Raw genomic sequence first — 7,625 nt, forward strand, 5'->3', positions numbered from 1 at the left:
GTAGGCGTATGGATATTTTCCTATCACTGACAGCATTGTACTTCAGGACTGATCTTGAAACATCCTTTGTGATGATGAATGCCACACCATTCCTCTTCAAACTGTCATTCCCAGCATAGTAGATCACATGGTTGTCTGATTCAAAATGGCCCAGACCAGTCCATTTCAGCTCACTAATCCCACTCACTAATGTGGACTACTTCAAGCCATTCAGTATCCAATTGGTTTGCCAGTGAGTTCCTTGGAAAGGACTACACAACCCAATTCTGACCATAGACATAAGAGGAAGGTGGAAGGGGCTTCTGGGAAATATTTCCTGACTCCTAATAAGAGAGAGGGGAACTCTGGTAGTGTAGTGCCTAGGCACTTGACTGCTAACCAGAAGGCTGGCGGTTCAAACCCACCTGCCACTCCTTGGAAGGAAGATGGGGCAATCTACTTCCATAAGTGATACTGCCTCGGAAACCCAAGAAGGGGTCGCTATGAGTCGGGTCCAACTCAACGGCACATGACAACAAGAGAGAGGAGTCCCTTTGTGATGCAAACAGTTAACATGTTGTGCTGCTAACCAGAAGGTGGAGGTTTGAATACACCCAGAGGCACCTCAGAAGAAAAAGTTAACAATCAGCCATCATTCCACTCTGGCACACATGTGGTCATAATAAGTTAGAATCAACTCAACAGCAACTGGTTTAAGAAGGGAGATAAGAAAAATACCTGAAAGTGAAGAATGGGAACTTTTGGCATGGAACTGAGCTAGTCCAGATACACAGCTTACACTGAGGACAGCAGAGTAGAAAAGTGAGAAGTTTCTTGGTTCTAATGATGTCATTGAGCTACTGCATTAACAACCCTGGCGCTGTCCTGCCAGGTCTGAGATAATACATTGTCATTGACTGCTAGCTCTGAGATAATACATTGTAGTTGGTTTCTTTATTATTTACACCACTTTGTGTTGTGGGTCAGATACTTGAACCCTGAACTGATAAAACTTGCTTCCAATCTCTTGGAACAATGAGAAGGGAATAATCTACATCAGCGCTGACCAACAGAAATACAACGTGAGTCACAAATATGGGCCAATTTTAAAGTAATTTTAGACTTCTTGGTAGCCACATAAGTAAAAAGAAATAGATGAAATAAATTTCAATATTATATTTTATTTAGCCTAATGTGCACAAAATATTATCATTTTAACATGTAATCAACATAAAAGTTATTAATGAGGTATTTTACAATCTTTCCTTTCTTATTAAGTCTTTAAAAACTAGTATGTGTTTTACAATCACAGTGCACCTCTCCATTCAGATGAGCTACATTTCAAATGCTCAAAAACCACACATGGCTAGTGGTCTGGACAAGGTACATCTAGACAGTTCACTAGCAGGTCATATGATTGCTATTCCTCTCACTGCTGGATTCAGAGATGAAAATGGACACAGTGAGGCCCCCTGCTGGGGCTCCCAGGATAAGCATTTTTGTTCACACTCAATTAGCCATGATGCCTGGGGATTGGGGCTGTGGTCCAGCTTTAGCCACATGCTGAGCTGGACCAGCTCTCTCACAGTAACATCCAGACTTGGTACTGAGCCCAGGTCACAGACCAGACCCTTGTCCTCACTGTGGGTTATCTCACAATGGCCCTGTTGGTATACCTTAGTCAGGACCATATTGAATTGCAAAATAGAAGATAGTTTTTCTCTTTCTTTCCCGAAGTTTCTTTGACCTCCTTCTCTACAATTTTTTAAAGATCTCTTTCCTCCCAACGCAGAGATGTCCAATACAGGACATCTCTGCAGTGGGAGGAAAAGCAATTTATTTTAGACCACAAAATGTTGTTTTACTCTCTAGGATATTAGATGCCCACTCAACTTATGTTTGTATAATTGAGAGGGGACATTTAAATCCCAAGCAGGCAGAGAAATCAGTAGGAGGGATTTTTCTGCCTCTTTTTTTTTAAAAAAAAAAAAAAAAACTTTTCTGGCTCTAATTCAATCTAACCATCTAATAAAACAAATATCTTCTTTTTTTTTTCTTTGAGTTAGGTGTTTGGAAGAGTGAATAAATATACACAGTTAGTGCCTGGTGAAGTGTAACTTTATTATTTTAATAATAGCTGAAGAGCTATTGTGGTTGCTGCCAGCAGAGGTGTTGCTGTAGCAACAAGCAGCGCTTGAACACCTGTCTTAAATGAGCAGCGTTATGTGGCAGTAACAGACATAATGACAGGAAAAGTTGGAGGCCTTCTGGAGAAGGGAACACATTCTATATTTGTTCTCCTTCAGGGCTTTAGAATCAGGACTGGCCCTGTGGACTGAGTAAGCCCCCAGGATATTCTTAGACAATTCCAAGGTCAGAATGAGAGTAACCTACAGAGGGATATGAGGGTTTCTGTTAATTAATACAAGGGGTTGATGCTGATGTTGTTTGCCGTAGAGTTGGCCTCGACTCGTAGAGACCCCTCCTTGGGTTTCCGAAGCAGTATCACTACAGAAGTAGGATTGCCCAACCTTCCTTTCGAGGAGTGGCTGGTGGGTTTGAACCGCAGTCAAGTGCCTCAGGCACTATGCTACCAGAGCTCCTAATACAAGGGGTAGGAAGGTCAAATAGTTATTCTGAGCACTAAAATAGAGGCTTGATCTTGTTTGTACACATGGCAGACTGTACCAGTTATAACAGATTTACAACAACAACAAAAACCATTGGTTATTGAAAGTCTAGACTTTTGTCATTAAAACATTATCTTTTAACAGCAACTACGTTCAGAAAGAAAGACCTCTTTCAAATGCTGAAGAGCAAAGGTATCTCCTTGAAGACTAAGATGCACCTGACCCAAGCCATGGTATTTTCAATCACTTCATACGCATGTGAGAGCTGGACAATGAATAGGGAAGACCGAAGAAGAGTTGATGCTTTTGAGTTTGTGGTGCTGGCGAAGAATGCTGAAAGAACTGTGGACTGCTAAAAGAACTAACAGATCTGTCCTGGAGGAAGTGCAGCCGAGAAGCTCCTTGGAAGCGAGAATGGCCATCTCACGTACTTTGGTCATGTTGTCAGAAGGGATCATTTCCTGGAGAAGGCTGTCATGCTTGGTAAAGTTGAGGGACACTTACAATATTAAAAAAAAAAAAAAAGAGGGGGGAAGGTCTTCAACAAGGTGGATTGACACAGTGGCTGCAGTGATGGGCTCAGATATAGCAGGGATCATGAGGCTGGCACAGGACTAGACAGTGTTTTGTTTTGTTGTACATAAGGTCACTGTGAATCAGAGACAGCTTGATGGTGCATAACAACAACATTTCTAGTTTTGTTTTCTATGAAATGTGCAAAATAATGATGGACAATGACAATGGCTTTTTTTTTTTTTTTTAATTTTTTTCCCACGTTGTGTTCCCTGGACAATGATTTGCAAATTTTACTACACAATAGAATCATCTGAGGAGCTTGCCCAATGCCTAGGCTGCACTTGGGTCAATTAAATCAGAATCTCTAGAGAGGGGACCTAGTCATCAGTATCTTCTGAAGCTTCAGAAGGTTTGGCAACCTCTGGATTATTATATTCACAGATATGCAGTGTTAACAAATACTTTAAACACATTAATATTCAAACAGGTTTAATAAAGAATATCCAGGTGTAGTTGATACTTGTTTCTTTTTTTTTTACTCCCCAATTACCATCCCTAACCCTAACCCAGTCTCGTCCCCTCCCTGCCCAGTAATACCACTCCCCCATGTCCCTCATAGTTATACACTCCTGTGTGTCCTGCATGTAGTTGATACTGGTTGATGTCCAACCAATAACTCTTCCCCCTTCATCTTTTTCAACAGAGTCCTGGTTTTCTTCAACCTCCTCTGAGTGGTTATGGGCTGCTTCAAGGGCAGTTGGACCCCACCCCAAAGTGTAAGTTATAATTGGCCTTTTATTTGTGGTAAGGGTGGGTGGAAGAATTAGGAATAACAAATTGAAAATGAGGGTAACATCACTCAGTGTATTTTCTGAGTGCTGACCTATGGAAAAGCTAGGAATATTCCTTTAGCAGAAACAGATGGTGGACATTGGGAGAAGCTAGTGTTAACATAGTTCCATGTGAACAGAACTATGCCATTAGGGCAGACTGAGTGGGTCCTTTCCTGTTTGATGTTATTGTACAGAAGAACTAGTTGCAAAGCTGCATGCAGGGTTCTGAAAATAAAATGTGCCCCCAGTGGCTCTATTAGCTTTCTCTGTTATTTCCTTTACAAATGGCCTGTCTGAGATGGCTGGTAACATGATCAAAGGAGCTGCTTTGAATCCTGCCACTTGGAGTGTGTTTGGATACCTCTGTCAAATGGGTGAAGCAATGATGAGGCAGTGAAAATGTACCCAGAGTGCCCAGAGAGGCAGGCTTCCTGGGGAGCTGGGGAGTCACTGTAGAGTCCAGCCTAACAGAAGACACAGCTCCTAGACATTCTTTGGTGCATGGGGACAGATTTGTAAAGGACTGCTGTTCTAGAAAGCTGCCTTTGCCCAGACCTGCTGGTAGGAGGATTCTGTGAGCATTCTTACGCAAGTAGGCAAGTAGCCTGGACAAAAGGCCTGTGAGAGAAATTTAAAACTCAAACCCACTTCTATCAAGCAGATTCTGACTGAGAGAGATCTTATTGGACAGAGGAGAACTGCCTTATAGGATTTCTAATTCTGTAAATCTTTACAGAAGCAGGCTGCCTCATCTCTTTCCTGCAGAATGGCTGGGGGGGTGGGGGTCAAACTGCCAAACTTTTAGTTGAATGCTTGAACCACTGTACCACCAGAGCTTCTGAGAGAAAATTAACTTGTTTAAATTTAAGACAGTCTTTAAAAAAAAAAGCTGGGGTAGGCGGGGGAAGGCCCTCAATGAGATGGATTGACACAGTGACTGCAACGATGGGCCTAGCAAGCATTGTGAGGCTGGCACAGGACCGGGCAGGGTTTCCTTCTGTTGTAGACAGGGCTGCTGTGAGTCAGAGCCAATTCAACAGTACCTAACAACCAATAACACCAGCAGGGAGAAGCACTCTAGATATACCCTTGTACATGAGTTATTACAACTTATCATATGATATGTTAAAAAAAAAAAGCAAAAAAAAAACCCAGGGCCATCAAGTTGATTCTGACTCATAGCCACCCCAATGAGTTTCTAAGCCTGTAAATCTTTACCAAGTAGATTGCCATCTTTATCAAGTACATTGCCTTGTCTTTCACTGAGCAGCTGGTAGGTTGGAACAGAGGATACAGCCTAATGCCTTACCCACTACACCACCAGGGCTCCTTTATGATCTGTAAGAAAGCCTAAAATTATGTACCATCTCAAATCTTCTTTGAACTGAATAGGAACTGAACATATCCTATGAGGACAGGTTTTACTTCTGGTAATGCCCAAGGACCTCTTCTTCATAGGTCAATCCTTATTCAAATAACAACTATAAACTGCAGACAAGATATTTAATACCCATAGTGGCTAAAGCACTTGACTGCTAACCAGAATGCTGGCGGTTCAAACCCACCAGCCACTCCTCGGAAGGAAGGTTGGGCAATCCTACTTCTGTAGTGATACTGCCTCGGAAACCCAAGGAGGGGTCGCTATGAGTCGGGGCTGACTCAACGGCAAACAACAACAACAACCTAAAGCCACTGGAGAGTGATAAAAGCAGGTAGATACTGGAGAGGGGTTGAAATTTAGAAGAGGAAAATGACATTGAGTAAGCATCCTCTGTTTTTTTGTTGTTTTGTTTTACAGTTTTTTGTCTGAGGGCAGCTTTGGTCTATGCTCTGGAGTGCATCCCACTGCTGTCAAGTCAATTAGGACTAAGAGAGACCCTATTGAACAGAGGAGAACTGCCCCACAGGGTTTCCAAAGCTGTAAATCTTATATTTATTTATTTTTTATGTTTTGTTGTGAAAGTTTACAGAGCAAATTGGTTTTTCATTGAACTGCTCATATGCATTTTGTTTTGTGACATTGGTTGCAATTCCCCACAATGCAATAGCACTCTTCCCACTTCCTTCCTATGTTTACTGTTTCAATTTGTCCCCCTTTCCTATCCCCCTGCCTTCTAAGCTGTATCCCTGGGCAAATGCTGCTCTTTTGCTCTCATATGGTTGATTGTTCTAAGGGATGCACACCTATAGAGTGTTATTGTTCACTCTATGTTGTTGTTGTTTTTTGCCCTCGAGTTGAACCCAACTCATAGCGACCCCTCCTTGGGTTGCCGAGGCTGTATCACTACAGAAGTAGATTGCCCCATCTTCCTTCAGAGGAGTGGCTGGTGGGTTTGAACCGCCAGCCTTCTGGTTAGCAGTCAAGTGCCTTAGGCACTATGCTACCAGAGCTCCTATAGTTTTGTCTATTGTTTGGCTGAAGGTTGAGCCACAGGGGTGAGTTCAGTTCCAGGCTTGAAGGGTATGTACAGCCCATAATCTTGGGGGTTCCATCATTCTCTATAAAACCAGCAAGCCTGGTACTTTTCATGATTTTGAGTTTTGTTACAAATTTTTCTCCCATTCTGCCCAGAACCTTCTATCGTGATCCCTTTCAGAACAGTCAGCAGTGGTAGTGGGGCACCATCTAGTTCTAGTTCAAGGCCACAGATGCTGAGGTTCATGTGGTCCATTAGTCCTTTGGACTAATTATTTCCATGAATCTTTGATTTTCTTTGTTTCACACAAGGACAGAACAATAGTTGTTCCTTAGATGGCCTTTTAAACCCCAGTTGCTACTCATCAAAGTTGAATGTAGAACATTGTCTTTGTGGACTGTGTTATGTAAATTAACCTTGATGTCCCCTGAGACTATGATCCTGAGCCCCCAGGCCCAGTGACTTAATCCCTCAATGTGTTTGGTTACGGCTAAGAAGTTTTCGTAACTTTGTCTCCCATATGTACTACTATATTCATGGATATATTTGTAGCACATATGAATACATATGTAGAAATATCCTCTGCCAAACCTATATATATATATATATATATACACACACACATATATATATATATATGTATATGTATATATTCATGGGCAAAGCTATAAATCTTCATGGAAGTAGACTGCCACATCTTTCTCCCATGGAGCAGCTGCTGGGTTCAAACCACTGAATGTTTGGTTAGCAGTCAGGTGCTTAACCACTGTGCTACCAGGATGTCTCTTCTGCAGGGCATAGAAACTCATAATCATACTGCTTGAAGTACCAGGGGGCAGAGTTCGGGGCAACCACAGTGATTGGAAAGTGAGGGAGAAATTCTAGAAAAAGCAGAGTCAGAGAGGAAGAGCCCCAAAATCTGCTTATAAGTTGCTTAATCTTGTCTGATCTCTGAATCATCCATGTATGGGGCAGAGTTCAAGCAGCTCAACTAAGGCTAAAGAACTGAGCTGATATTTCAGAGTTTGGTTCTGCCTGCTTTTGGGGAAAAAAAAAAATCAATATGTTTTGGAAGAGCATAACAGAATTTTGAGTCCTATAATGCATTGCTCTAAATGTCCATGATACAATAAAAAATTGCTAGACATACAAAGAAACAAGGAAAGATGATCCATACCCAGGAGAAAAGGCAATCAAGAAACACTAATCTTGAGATAATGGAGATGTTGAAATTAGCAAAGATTTTAAAT

This window comes from Orycteropus afer, unplaced genomic scaffold (assembly GCF_000298275.1).
Source record: "Orycteropus afer afer isolate SDZICR_OR568_19922 unplaced genomic scaffold, OryAfe1.0 scaffold00104, whole genome shotgun sequence".
NCBI classification, from domain to species: Eukaryota; Metazoa; Chordata; class Mammalia; order Tubulidentata; family Orycteropodidae; genus Orycteropus; species Orycteropus afer.